Below are 14521 nucleotides of genomic sequence, written 5' to 3' on the forward strand. Positions count from 1 at the left end.
TGCTCGTGGGGTAGGACCCATCCTCCGGCTGCAGGGTTCTCTCGAGGTGACATCCTCTTGTGCGATGTAATGGGGCAGGGACTCGCACCCTTCCAGTGCCCCCTTGCACTGGTGGATGGTTCGTGTCAAACACCCTACATCGGTGCGACCCGCACCAAGAATTCCCAAACATTGAAGCATGGCCCAGGCGCCTTTGTGCATTTGGGTTGCCAGAAAAAAAAACATGAATAAGATAAAAACACGACTCTCGACAAGGGATATCTTAGCTCTCGCCATGATGAAGAATGTAGCGAAATGTGATACTTAGTGTGAATTGCAGAATCCCATGAATCATCAAGTCTTTGAACACAAGTTGCACTTGAGGCCTCAACCGAGGGCACGTCTGCTTGGGCGTCGCACTCCAAAATCACCCTCCCGCATGGAGGAGCGGAGATGGCCATCCGTGCTCGGCAGCAGCATGGTCGGCTGAAATGAGCACGAGGTCCCTCGTCCCGTTGTGATGAGCAGTGGCCTATGCGGGTCAGCGTTGGTTTGTGCGGGTCGAGCGAGGCCAAGTGTGGAACTTCAACCGGGCCATAGCGGCCTGCCAACATGCAGGTAAAATGTGCTTGGTCCCTTTGCCACGTCCCCAAGTCAGGCGTGAATACCCATTGAGTTTAAGCATATCACTAAGCGGAGGAAAAGAAACTTACCAGGATTCCCCTAGTAACGGCGAGCAAACCAGGAAGAGCCCAGCATGAAAATCGGTGGCTTTGCCTACCAAATTGTAGTCTGTAGAAGCGTCCTCAGCGACGGACCAGGCCCAAGTCCCCTGGAAGGGGGCGTCAGAGAGGGTGAGAGCCCCGTCGGGCCCGAACCTTGCCACACCACGAGGCGCTGTCGGCGAGTCGGGTTGTTTGGGAATGCAGCCCTAATCGGGTGGTAAATTCCATCTAAGGCTAAATACGGGCGAGAGACCGATAGCGAAGAAGTACCATGAGGGAAAGATGAAAAGGACTTTGAAAAGAGAGTTAAAGAGTGCTTGAAATTGTCGGGAGGGAAGCGGATGGAGGTCGGCGATGCACCCCGATTGGATGCGGAATGGCGTCAACCGGTCCGTCACTCGGCTTGGGGGGCGTGCCAGTGCAAGCCATTGCGATGGCACAAGCGCGGCCTTCTGGTCGCACTATACCTCCGTCGTGGCGGTCGAGGAGTGAAGCGCATGCCTACCAGCTGGGCCTAGGGGTCTGCGCCCCGAACCCGTGGGCTGTTGGTGGCCTGCCCGAGCTGCTATCATGGCGAGGGTGGGTCGTCGCGTGTCAATCAAGCGATGGACACAGGGCGCTCCCTTCGGAGGGCTTTCCCTAGGTGGCGAACAGCTGACTCAGAACTAGTACGGACAAGGGGAATCAAACTATTTAATTAAAACAAAGCATTGCGATGGTCCCTGCGGATGCTAACGCAATGTGATTTCTGCCGAGTGCTCTGAATGTCAAAGTGAATAAATTCAACCAAGCACAGGTAAACGATGGGAGTAACTATGACTCTCTTAAGGTAGCCAAATGCCTTGTCATCTAATTAGTGACGCGCATGAATGGATTAATGAGATTCCCACTGTCCCTATCTACTATCTAGTGAAACCATAGCCAAGGGAACGGGCTTGGCGGAATCAGTGGGGAAAGAAGACCCTGTTGAGCTTGACTCTAGTCCGACTTTGTGAAATGACTTGAGAGGTGTAGAATAAGTGGGAGCCGTTTCGACACAAGTGAAATACCACTACTTTTAACATTATTTTACTTATTCCGTGAGGCGGAGATGGGGCAATGCCCCTGTTTTTGGCCTTAAGGTGCGTCTAGGCGCGCCGATCTGGGTGGAAGACATTGTCAAGTGGGGAGTTTGGCTGGGGAGTTTGGCTGGGGCGGGGCTCCGAAGAGGGGTTTCTCATCCGGGGCCCACATTTTTTTCATCCAAGCACTAGGCGGGGCTCCGAAGAGGGGTTTCTCATCCGGGGGCCGCATTTTTTTCATCCAAGTGCTGGGCGGGGCTCCAAAGAGGGGTTTCTCATCCGGGGGCCAAGCTGGGCAACCCTTGGTCGGCATTTTTTTTTTCCAAGTGCTGGGCGGGGCTTCGAAGAGGGGTTTCTCATCCGAGGGCCGCATTTTTTTCGTCCAAGTGTTGGGCGGGGCTCCGAAGAGGGGTTTCTCATCCGGGGGCCACATTTTTTTTGTCCAAGTGCTGGGCGAGGCTCCGAAGAGGGGTTTCTCATCCGAGGGCCAAGCTGGGTAACCCTTGGGGGCCGCATTTTTTTCGTCCAAGTGCTGGGTGGGGCTTCGAAGAGGGGTTTCTCATCCGGGGGCCGCACTTTTTTCGTAAGTGCTGGGTGGGGCTCTGAAGAGGGGTTTCTCATTCGGGGGCCGCATTTTTTTCCTCCAAGTGCTGGGCAAGGCTCCGAAGAGGGGTTTCTTATCTGGGGGCCAAGCTGGGCAACCCTTGGGCCGCATTTTTTTCGTCCAAGTGCTGGGTGGGGCTTCGAAGAGGGGTTTCTCATCTGGGGGCCGCATTTTTTTTGTCCAAGTGCTGGGTGGGGCTCCAAAGAGGGGTTTCTCATCTGGGTGCCAAGCTGGGAAACCCTTGTGCCGCATTTTTTTTGTCCAAGTGCTGGGCGGGGCTACCTCGATCAGAAGCGGAAGTGGAGTTTCGGGCATTACCCTCGAGCCACCTTTCCGTCCGAGAGTTTAAGTGATGCTTTTTACCATTGCAGCTCCCCATGTCCGAAGTGGGGATTTCTGGGTAGGGGCTTCGGGTGCGCATTACATTTTTGCCGCGGCGTCCAGTGGGGTTTCTGGCGCGCTCCAAAGTGGGGTTAATGGAGTGCCCCCTCTTTTTTTGTTTGATCATTTGGTGGGGTTTCTCGCATTGGGGCTTCCCAGGCCCGGTTGTTGGGTGCACACCCATCCTGGCACGCATGAAGTCAGAAGTTGGGTTAATTGCTTGGTTTGCCCCAGGTGCGCACCCTCGCCAGGGTGGGCATGAAGTAAAAAGTTGGGTTAATTGCCCGGTTTGCCCCGGGTGCGGACCTTGCATGCACCTTCACCAGGGTGGGCGCCTTGGTGCGCACACCTTGGCTAGGCTACGCACCTGGGCGCGCACACCTTGGCACCTGCGTTTCCTTCATTTTTTATTTTTTTTTGACAATCTCTCAAGTGGGAAATTCTATAATCTCAACTTTTTTTGCGTTTTCGGGAAACTTTTGAATGGAGCGCATCATTGGTGCGCTACGAAGTGTGCTCCAAAGTGCGCACCTTTGGTGCACTCCAAAGCTCTATCCAGTTGCATGCACCTACCCCGGGCGCGCACCCAACCCCGCCCAGCTTCTCTCACCTATCCCGGGCATCTGGTGCGGAACCTTAGAGTAAGAAACATCGCTGTGCACCTTGGCCAATGTGCGCGACTCACCCGAGCATGCACTGGTTGAGGTGCACACCAATTTCACTTGGGTGCACGCGGAGCACCTCAGACACATCGGGGTGCGCGCACAATGCCTGGGTTGCACCGTGGCTTGTGTGCTCGGGGCACCTCGGGTGCGCGCTCGGTGTCGCCCCCGCGTGCGTGGTAGTGCGGGCACCGCACCTCGGCCCGGCCTCGACGAGAACAAAAATGGGCAAAAGGTTAATTCAAATAGCAATGCGACGCCCGACGAAAAACTAAAAAAGAGTGCAACACCGGGACTTCCCAGGAGGTCACCCATCCCAGTACTACTCCGGCCCAAGCGCGCTTAACTACGGAGTTTTGATGGGATCCGGTGCACTAACGCTGGTATGATCGCACCCGTTATGACCTTGTCGCAGTGCGTACTTAGCAAACCGCGACCAACGTGCGAATCCACCCCGGCCACCCACCCCCGTTGAGGTGCACACCCTCCCACGCTAAGCGCACCCCGTTTGCCAAGTGTGAACCCTGCCCAGGTGTGCGCACCTCGCCAGGGCATCGGGTGTGCACCTGGCCCGGCCTACGTGCATGCACCTGGACGGGGCATCGTGTGCGCACCTCACCCGCCCAAGTGCACGCAGTGTCCCGTCTGCAACGCAGTGCCCGCAGACCACCTCGGGTGCAATGACCTGCGCTCACATGTGGGCCGAGTGCACCCTGGTGCATGTTCAGGGTGCCTCGGGTGCATGCTCAATCTTGCCCCGGTGCACCAAGGCGCTTGGTTTGCCCCGGGTGTGCACTTGGTGCAAGGTGGGCACCCAAAATAGGGATGAAGCACCAAAAACAAGTTTCGAGATGCAAAATGGGACCCAAGGACCACAAATGCGTTTTAAGACACATGATGGGTCTATGAGAACAAAAATGTGTTCCGAGACTTAATAAACAAATTTTTTTTTTTAGGAGAAGAAACATGCTTTGATTCCCAAAATGAGAATCGACCCCGAAAAGGCCACAGGCCAAAAGTGGGATGTGAGACAAAAAAAATGGGACCCGAGGACCAAAATTGGGTTCCCAAGTCGAAGATAGGGCAACCTAACAAGAAACGACCTCTAAGGCTCAAAATGAGTCCCGATGACTAAAACTTGACAAGAAGCACCCATCAGGCACCCAACTCGACACCCATGGGATGCCGACCCACCCGAGCTTCCACCTAGCACACCTTGGCACCCACCCACCCTGGCACCCAACCTCGCACCCAACCTAGCACCTTTGAACCCACATTGGCACTCACCCTAACCCTGGCACCTTGGAACCCACATTGGCACTCACCTTGACCCTAGCACCCACCTTTGCACTCACGTTGGGACCCACTCTGGCTCCCACCTCGGCACCCATGCAGACACCCACCTTGGTTACTTGGCACCCACCTTGGATCCTTGGCACCCACCCCGAAACTTGGCTACTTGCCACCCACCTTGGCTCCTTGACGCCCACCTCGACAACCACCCCGTGACCTACCTTGGCTAGGGTTGGTGCACACCCACCCTGGTGCCCACCTTGGCACCCACCCTATGACCCACCTTGGCATGCACCTTAGTACCCACCCCGTTACCCACCCTAGGACCCACCCCATGACCCACCTTGGCCAGGGTGGGTGCACACCCACCCTGGTGCCCACCTTGGCACCCACCCATCCTATCACCCAGCCTTTGACCATCCTTGGAACCCACCCTCGCACCCGTCTTGGCCAAGGTGGGTGCGCACCCATCCTGGCACCCACATTGTGACACACCTTGGAACACACCCTATGACCCACGCACCCTAGCATCCACCTTGGCACCCACCTTGGAACCCAACCTAGCAACTTGGCACCCACCCTGTGACCCACCTTGGCATCCACAATAGCAGTCGCCCACTTGGCACCCACCTTGGAACCCAACTTGGCACCCACCTCAGCACCCACCTTGACACTTGTGCACCCACCTTGCCACTCACCCTAGAATCGACCCATCCTAGCACCCACCCTGACACCTTTGCACCCTAGCACTCACCCATCCTAGCACCTAACCTGTGATGCACCTTGACACTCACCCTCACACCCACCTTGGAACCCAACCTAGCACCCACCCACCCTGACACCCACCCTAGCACCTACCCACCCTTGCACCCACCCACCTCGACACCCACCCTGTGACCATCTTGGCACCCACCCATCCTACCACTCAACCTATCACCCACCTTCTCACCCACCTTGGCATCCACCTTAGCACCCACCCACACTGGCACCTTGGAACCCACCTCGGGCAAGATGGGTGCGCACCCACCCTAGCACCCAATTTAGAACCCACCGAGCATGTTACCCACCTTGGCACCCACATTGCAGCCCACCCTAGCACCCACCCTATGACCCACATTGGCATCCACACCCTAGCACTCAGGCACCCAGGCACCCACCTCGACAACCACCCTAGCACTGAACCTGTGACCCACCTTGGAACTCACCCTAGAACCCACCCACCCTGTGAACCACCTTGGCATCCACCTTAGCACCCACCCACCTTGGCACCCACTCTAGCACTCACCCATCCTAACACCCAACTTGTTACCCACCTTGGCACTTGCCGTCGTGTCCACCTTGAAACCCACCCTATCACCCACCCACCCAGGAGCCCACCTTGGCACCCAGCCTAACACCCATGCATCCTGGCACCCAACCTGTGACCCACCTTGGAACCCACCCTAGTACCCACTATATCACCAACCCACCTTAGCACCCACCCTATGACCCTCTTTGGAATCCACCCTAGCACGCACCCACCCTGGCACCCACCATGGAGTGCACCCTAGCACCCACCCACCTTGGTACGCACCTCAACACCCACCTTGGTGTGTGCACTACGCCAACCTCTCAAAGACCCTATGTGGTGTGCTCCAAAGTGTACACCTTTGGTGCACTCCAAGGTGCGCACCTTTGGTGCACACCAAAGTGTGCACCGAGGTGAGCACCAAAGTGCACTCCAGGGTGCACACCAAAGCGCGCACCTTTGGTGCGGTCAATGCAAATGAATTTGGAAGTTGAGCTTGATGTCCTAATCACTGCTGCAGACTACACATATGAGAATCAGACAAATAGCTTTATATAGGGGAGGTGTTGCGTTTGATGGGTCGACTTCCCTGGTTGTGTGCACTGCACCATCTTCAAAGACCCTGTCTTGTTTAAGAAGTTGAAAGTTGGGGTGGATGTCCTAATCATTGCTGCAGACTAGGCATGTATGAGAATCAGACAAATAGCTTATATAGGGGAGGTGTTGCGTTCGGTGGGTTGACTCCCCTGGTTGTGCGCACTGCGCCAACCTCAAAGTCCCTACATTGTGGAAGATGTCGGAAGTTGGATTTTGGTGAGCACCAAGGCATGCACTTTTGGTGCGGTCAACGCAGACGAATTCAGAAGTTGGGGTCGATGTCCTAATCATTGTTGCAAGCTACACATGTATGAGAATCAGACAAATAGCTTATATAGGGGAGGTGTTGGGTTTGATGGGTCAAGTCCCTTGGTTGTGCGCATTACGCCAACCTCAAAGACCTTATTTTCATTAAGAAGTTGAAAGTTGGGGTCAATGTCCTAATGGCTCCTGCAGGCTACACATGTATGCGAATCAAACAAATAACTTATATAGGGGAGGTGTTGGGTTTGATGGGTCGACTCCCCTGGTTGTGCACATTACGTCAACCTCAAAGACCTTGTTTTCATTAAGAAGTCAAAAGTTGGGGTTGATGTCCTAGTCGCTCCTGTAGACTACACATGTACGAGAATCAGACAAATAGCTTATATAGGGGAGGTGTTGGGTTTGATGGGTTGACTCCCCTAGTTGTTCGCATTATGCCAACCTCAAAGACCTTTTTTTCATTTAGAAGCCGAAAGTTGGGGTTGATGTCCTAATCGCTGCTGCAGGCTATGCATGTATTCGAATTAGACAAATAGCTTATATAGGGGAGGTGTTGGGTTTGATGGGTCCACTCCCCTGGTTGTGCGCATTGCACCAACCTCAAAGACCCTGCATTGCGGATGAAGTCAAAAGTTGGAGTTTGGTGTGCTACAAGGTGTGGTCGAAGGTGCTCACCTAGGTGTGCACTTGTGTGCACCAAATGTGTGTACCTTTGGAGCGCATGAAAAGTGTCCTCCAAAAGTGCGCACCTTTGGAGCGCACAAAAAGTGTGCTCCAAAAGTACGCACCTCTGGAGTGCACTTTGGTGCGCACCAAGGCGCTGGTGCAGTCAATGCAGGCAAGTTCAGAAGTTGGGGTTGATGTCCTGATCAGCTGTGCAAACTACAAAGGTGTGAGATTCAAACAAATAACTTATATAGGGGAGGTGTATGCTTCGATGGGTTGACTCCCCGGGTTGAGCACACCGCGCCAACCTTAAAGACCCTGCGCTATGGATGAAGTCGAAAGTTGGGTCCGATGACTGATTCGATTAGTAGGTATGCTCATGAGGTGAGAATTTGGGTTTGATGACCTGCCATGTGCAGGAAGGCGAATGTTGGCACTATGCGTTGCAAGGTGCACACCAAGGCACTGGTGTGGTCGTTGCAGCCAAGTTCGGAAGTTGGGGTCGATGTCCTGATCGGAGGTGCAAACTACACAGGTGTGGGAATTAGACAAATAGCTTATATAGGGGAGGTGTATGCTTCGATGGGTCGACTCCCCGGGTTGAGCGCACCGCGCCAACCTCAAAGACCCTATAGTATGGATGAAGTTGGAAGTTTCATCCGATGACCGATTCGATTAGTAGGTATGCTCATGAGGTCAGAATTTGGGTCCGATGACCTGCCATGTTTAGGAAGGTGAATGTTGGCATTGTGAATTGCAAGGTGCGCACCAAGGCGCTGGTGCGGTTGTTGCAGCCGAGTTCGGAAGTTGGGGTCGATGTCCTGATCGGAGGTGCAAACTACAGAGGTGTGGGAATCGGACAAATAGCTTATATAGGGGAGGTGTATGCTTCAATGGGTCAACTCCCCGGGTTGAGCGCACCGCGCCAACCTCAAAGACCCTACGGTATGGATGAAGTCAGAAGTTGGGTTCGATGACCGATTCGATTAGTAGGTATAGTCATGAGGTCGGAATTTGGGTCCAATGACCTGCCATGTGCAGGAAGGCGAATGTTGGCACTGTGCGTTGCAAGGTGCGCACCAAGGCGCTGGTGCCATCATTGCAGTCGAGTACGGAAGCTGGGGTTGATGTCTTGATCGGAGGTGTAAACTACACAGGTGTGGGAATCAGACAAATAGCTTATATAGGGGAGGTGTATGCTTCGATGGGTTGACTCCCCGGGTTGAGCGCACCGTGCCAACCTCAAAGACCCTACGGTATGGATGAAGTCGGAAGTTGGGTCTAATGACCGATTCGATATGTAGGCATACTCGCGAGGTTGGAATTTGGGTCCGATGACCTGCCATGTGCAAGAAGGTGGAATTTGGGTCCGATGACCGAGTTGATGCCCTGCCATGCGCAGTGTTGTTCTCAAAATCTGATTCCCTTCAATGCCCTTAAAATAATAGGATCTAAAATGGGTGCTGAGAAGACATCAAGAATAAGGAGATTCCAGAGACAACATATGACAAGGTTTGGTTAGACCTTCTACACTTCGGGCTTTTCTTAGAGCCCAGGTGGGTATACCTTTTGTGAATTAACTTCACACTTTTAAACAACAAATCCACAGCAAACCAGTCCAGAAAACCAGTGGATTTATTCACCTTGAAAGCAACTGAAAACAAAGGATGAAACAATACTTAACTTCAGCATATTTTATCAACAAAGCATGCAATAAACAACCTCGATTAACACCAGTGCCTTATCCAAGGTTACAGATTCATTTAAATTCAAATAACACTTCTGAAACAATATATCCTTATGTCTCCCATTGGCTTGGTTTCCACTAATCCTGATATATGCCTGGCACACACAAGAATTCAATCATTCTAGACTAAGCTATGGTCCTCAAAATTCACAGTTCCCTCCAAAGAATTTACTGGTATGAGTGATCCCGCGTATTTAATTTCCCTTCTAAAGAGAAAAGCAAACAAACACTTATACTGAGATTGCTTTGCAATTCCTTTCAAACTAAACAACCCTGGATTATTTAGAATAAAGACAGTAAATAAATTTGTGAACAAATGTGAAGACAACACATGACTTTTACTCAAAACCGATGGCCTGTATATTGATATTCATTTCAAAGAGTATTACAATGAATTCTGATTCTCCATTAGACTTAGAAAAGCTCAGATAAATTTCTGTAGCGTTTTCTTACAAAATTTTGTGATCTCTTTCCCTCTAGTCCTGGTATCCATTTATAACAACATGGATGCACAAAGCTTCGGACTTCTCGAGGAAAGTTTGTTACAGTTATTTCCAAAATTGATGAGGTTACAATTTTTACGTGAAATAGTTATGCGCTCTTTTCAACCTCTGTAGTCTGTTCAATAGGTTGTTCAGTTGCAACCTCTTCTAGCTTTTCAGGGGCATTCTCCAACTGCTCCAGATCATGAGTGGAATATTTAACTTCCCACTCATTATATGTCTCTTCTGTCGGCCATGAAAAATTAATCACATCATCTTTACTTTTAGTCAACCTTTTCCAAGAATTTCTTAGTTTGTTGACTTCTGAATTAAGAAAGCTATAGTGTGACTTAATTTTTTCTATTTCCTGTATTGTTATAACAAAGAAAGAGGTATCATCAAGATCAATGATTCCCTTTACCCTTGCTGACAATTTGACTTTGATCTCTTTAAGCCATATTTGTTTATCTTTCAACTGATCCGGATTGGCAAAAATCCCTGGGAGCAACTCACAAACTTGATCAGTGTATTCCTTCTTAAGCAATTTAACCCTTCTTTCCACATTATCCACTTCTATTGCCAATTGCAATAAAATCTTAGTGATATCAGAAGTGGATTTGATAATGGGGTTAGCTCTTGCTTCATCACAGGAAACACACATGAACTCTAAGTCTTGCTCCCTAGGCCTCCATCTATCAAAAATGGGTGTCAAAATGGCCTTATCTCTCCTTGATTCATTCCATATCTCCATGATCTTTCCCACACTATTGTGAAGCAGTGAGGCATTTATAGTGTCTGCAAAACTGGAGATTGTGGCTTTTATTTTCTCCTCATACTTCCCCGCATAAAAGGCCTGAGTTTGCTTTAGGTTCTCCAATTCTTGGGGAGTTATCTCAATCATTTGAGAGCTGGAAGGCGCAGGAGATGGTGGGAGCTCAATGATGGGGCTAGTAGGTGGGGGTCTTGCAGGAGAAGAGGCGATCATCAATGTTGAAGACTCACCTTGATGGCGTTGTCCCATCAGCTAACTCTGCAATTTGGCAATGATGCTATCTTTGCCTCTCACCTCCTCCTTGACCCTGTCATAGGCCCTCAAAACTGTTTCCAATTTAATCTGGAGGGCCTCCTTTTCTTTGGCTTCCTTTTCAGCCATTGCAACACTAAATTTGGCAGTCTCTAACACAGTGCTAGCAGCCTCTACTACCCCTGTACTCTCTACTCTTTTAATCATCAATTCACCAAGGTGACTTGTCCCTGAGGTGTCTTTACCTTTCTTATCCTCATTTCTTTTGAGGGACCACATGACTAGTGTAGCATTGTCCTTACTGAATGTAACCCCTTCCATGGGTTTAGTCTCTTTTCTTACTGCATCTAGTACCAAAGCATCAACAATATTCCATTCTGGTAAAATGAGCACTCCAGCTTGTGCTACTAGATCTCTTCCCTGTTCAGGAGTGATGGTTTTGAATTCTTCCATCATCTCCTATTTTATTTCTTACTCCACTGAGGCTAGATCTTTATTAGGCTGCTCTGCCTTTTTTGCTTCACATCTAGCATTGTATTTATCTATATGCTGCTTCCAGATAAATTGGATGAATGCTTTAGATGTGACAAAGCTATCATCAGCTAAAAAGGCACTACTGGCCTTCTTTATCTCAGGATCCCACTCCTGGCCTTTAAGTTCAGTTGAGGTGATATCCATTTGTGCTTCAATGGGCTCTTCTGGCATCCCTTCTTCCACCTCATCATAAGTGTATGCAATCTCTCCCAAGCTACCCAACTGAGAGAGGTATTCAGTTGCTGCTTGTTCATCTCCTATGTGGATAGGGGATTGGGATGGGGAATACAAGGGTGTATCTGATTGCACTTCCTTCCCCACCCTTTGCTTCTTTGGGTTGTCCTGGATGTCAATGACATCTTGTACCTTCCTCTTTCCTTTGCTTGAAGAGGGCTCCCCTGTTGTAGACACCAGCACACTGTAACCTGATTTCTTATGCAGGGTGTAGTCACAAGGAGGGATTGCTTTAGTGGAAGCTGACTTGCCTAAAATCATTCTTGCCTTTTTAGGGTTACTCTTAATTACAACTTCCCTCTTCTCCTTTAATGTTTGCATCACATCTTCAAAGCACACTATCAAAAATTTTATTTTCTCTTCTAATGGGAAGAAGCTAGACAATGGGTCATAGCTTGCATCAAATTGATGCACAAAATCCAGGGCTTTCTTGTAAGCCACCCATTTTTCTTTCCTCAATTCCTGTTCATCCAAGTCAAATTCATTCCTGATGAGGTCTTCAGGAAAGTGGAATTGATGAGGCCTACCTCTGCATGCTACCTTCTTCCGGAACACACCATTGTAGAAGCCCTTTGGATCAGCACACCTGGACACTGTAGTGGATAAATGGTAGGGTTTGAGGAAATCCTCAAAACAATTCCAACCTCCCTTTGTAATTACAAATTGGTGGGCTACTGTAGCTGCAGGGAAAATTGTCCCTTTACCTCTGCCTGTTAGCTCTGCCTTTTGTAGGCCACCAATTTGTCTAAGGATCTCAGTTGTTCCTACTTTGAGGGGGACCTGGTAGGGTAACAAAAATGGGGTGCCTCTGAAACCAAAAACTCTGAAAACTGTGGAGACTGGATATAAGTACATATCACCCCAGTTATGAACTATCTTGATATTCTCTGTGAATTCTTTTGGCCTTAAGAATTCTAGAAGAACCTTGGGGACTCTTGGGTTATCAGAGCAAAGGAGAGTCCTTATTTTGGATGCAAAATATTTATCGAATTTTAGAAAACTAGCATCCTCTCTGTCCCATGACAACACAGTACTCCATAGTTGTACTGGCATCTTCTCTCCTTCCTTCTCTTTTACCAGGTCCATTCCACTGGCGAAATAATCACCACCTTTGAAAAGAAAAAGGTGCATCAAGAGTGAGTACCATCCGAATGGCCTATCCACCTTCCCATTTTTTATTCCTATCAACCCACCATGGATAGCATTGGCAACATAAGAAGCATAATCAAATGTAATAGCAAGAGAAGGATTCAAAATTTGAACAATCATTAACAAGTAATGGTTTGGCATATTTGATTCAGCATCCTCTCCTAGAACTTGGCAAAGTGCCCAATACATCCCTTTCGCCCTCAAGGTAAACATACTCAATGAAAAAGGCTCTTGCGTGTTGGGCCCTACAACTGCTAACCCTCCTATTTTCAGAAAAAGTTCTTTAAGAGGCCCATTCCTAAGATGACTCCTCTGTGCACTGTACACCTGGGCTAATTGTGTGAAGTTTATGGGTTCCAAGAAGTTTGTAAACTCACTGAGCCCAAACGCTGTTCTCAGTTCTTCTGCATTGATTTCCACGAGGGTTTTCCCATTTACATCCCGGATGCATCTTGTGATTGAATCATAATTTAATGCCATTTGGGTTAGCAAGTCTGTATCCATGAATACTCCTGGGACTACTAATTTCCCAACATCTAGTTCCCAAACACTATTTTGAGGAGCAGGAGAATTTCTCATTCCAAATCCGATTCTAAAAAGCCCCAACCCGGACATTCCAACCTGTGGGTCTCTCAACCAATTACCTTTGTCATATAATCCTTCTCCAATTTTCAGACGGGGAGCCCTGGGTACTAACTCCTTGGCCTTAGATGCCTGGTTAGTTGACAACGTCAACTGCTCTAAAAAGTCATCACATACACTTCTTTCTAAATAATCAACCTTGCCAGAAAATTCCCTTTTAGGAGCCATCTGAAAATGCAACAAGATGAATATCACTTCTTAAACACTCCTGTAACACGAGAATAATTTCACTTATTACACCACACAAGAACAGCTGCAAAATAAGAAAGAACCTGATGCTTGCTTGAAGGAATTCGCTCTGCAACTGATTCACCTTCTCTGTATTTGAAAAAGATAACTCTGCGTTATTCTTCTGCAAAATCCTTTTAAAAGATATCTACACTTGGTTGTTAAGAAATCAAATGCTTGTACTCTGGGCCTTAACTATGACATTGATTCCGCATGCTTCGGCCGTCCTTTTAAAATTGAATTCATACGAGAATTCATATTTTAGCTCCAACGGGTCGCAGCCTTCCTGCAAGTGTCTCACTGTTAATTTCATTTTGACGGCTTTGTCTTTAATCTGGGTCCTGTCTTTCTATTGGCTACATAATACCACGCGGCATCCAACGATTGGCTTAGAAAATCCCTTCGCATTCTGTTTTGATACTGGCCGAATGTCTCCCTTTATACTGTGGCGGGCCCATATTTTCCCTTTTGGCCATGTCATCATCATGACACGTGGACGACTGATATTCATTCTCGCTATTTCACGGCTTTAAGAAGTGAGCACCTCACCCTTGTGAAATAGCGCCGACCGTTGGATCATCCTTCAAGTTGATCACCTTTTAATCCTTCGAAAAGGTCCTCAGGAATGGTGGGCCCGCTGAGTCATCACTAACACCTGGCACCTTGTCACCTACTGTGCTGATTTGTCGCTCTGTCACTGGCCAGAAGAAGAACCATGGGGGGTCCCACTTTCATCTCAATAGGTCTGTCTCTTATGTCATCATCAAGACACGTAGACGGCTGATATTCATTCTCGCTATTTCGCGGCTTTAAAGGATGAGCACTTAACCCTTGCGAAATAGCGCCGACCGTCGGATCCTTTCTCAAGTTGATCAGCGTTTACTGGGCCCGACACTTTAGAATGAAATAATACAAGGCAAAAAATTTTCAAATAATCAACATAACCGCCTAGGTAAATAAC

General features: G+C 49.2%; 2 non-coding genes across 2 annotated transcripts; one reads left to right on the forward strand and one right to left on the reverse strand.

The window, feature by feature from the left end:
• Positions 1-242: 242 nt before the first annotated feature.
• LOC131873836 (5.8S ribosomal RNA) lies at positions 243-396 on the forward strand. Its single transcript, XR_009371726.1, has one exon. It is a non-coding gene; the product is annotated as a 5.8S ribosomal RNA (ribosomal RNA).
• A 3294-nt stretch (positions 397-3690) lies between these two features.
• LOC131873811 (5S ribosomal RNA) lies at positions 3691-3809 on the reverse strand. Its single transcript, XR_009371701.1, has one exon. It is a non-coding gene; the product is annotated as a 5S ribosomal RNA (ribosomal RNA).
• Between the last annotated feature and the right edge of the window lie 10712 nt (positions 3810-14521).

Source organism: Cryptomeria japonica, chromosome 2, assembly GCF_030272615.1.
Source record: "Cryptomeria japonica chromosome 2, Sugi_1.0, whole genome shotgun sequence".
Lineage (NCBI taxonomy): Eukaryota > Viridiplantae > Streptophyta > Pinopsida > Cupressales > Cupressaceae > Cryptomeria > Cryptomeria japonica.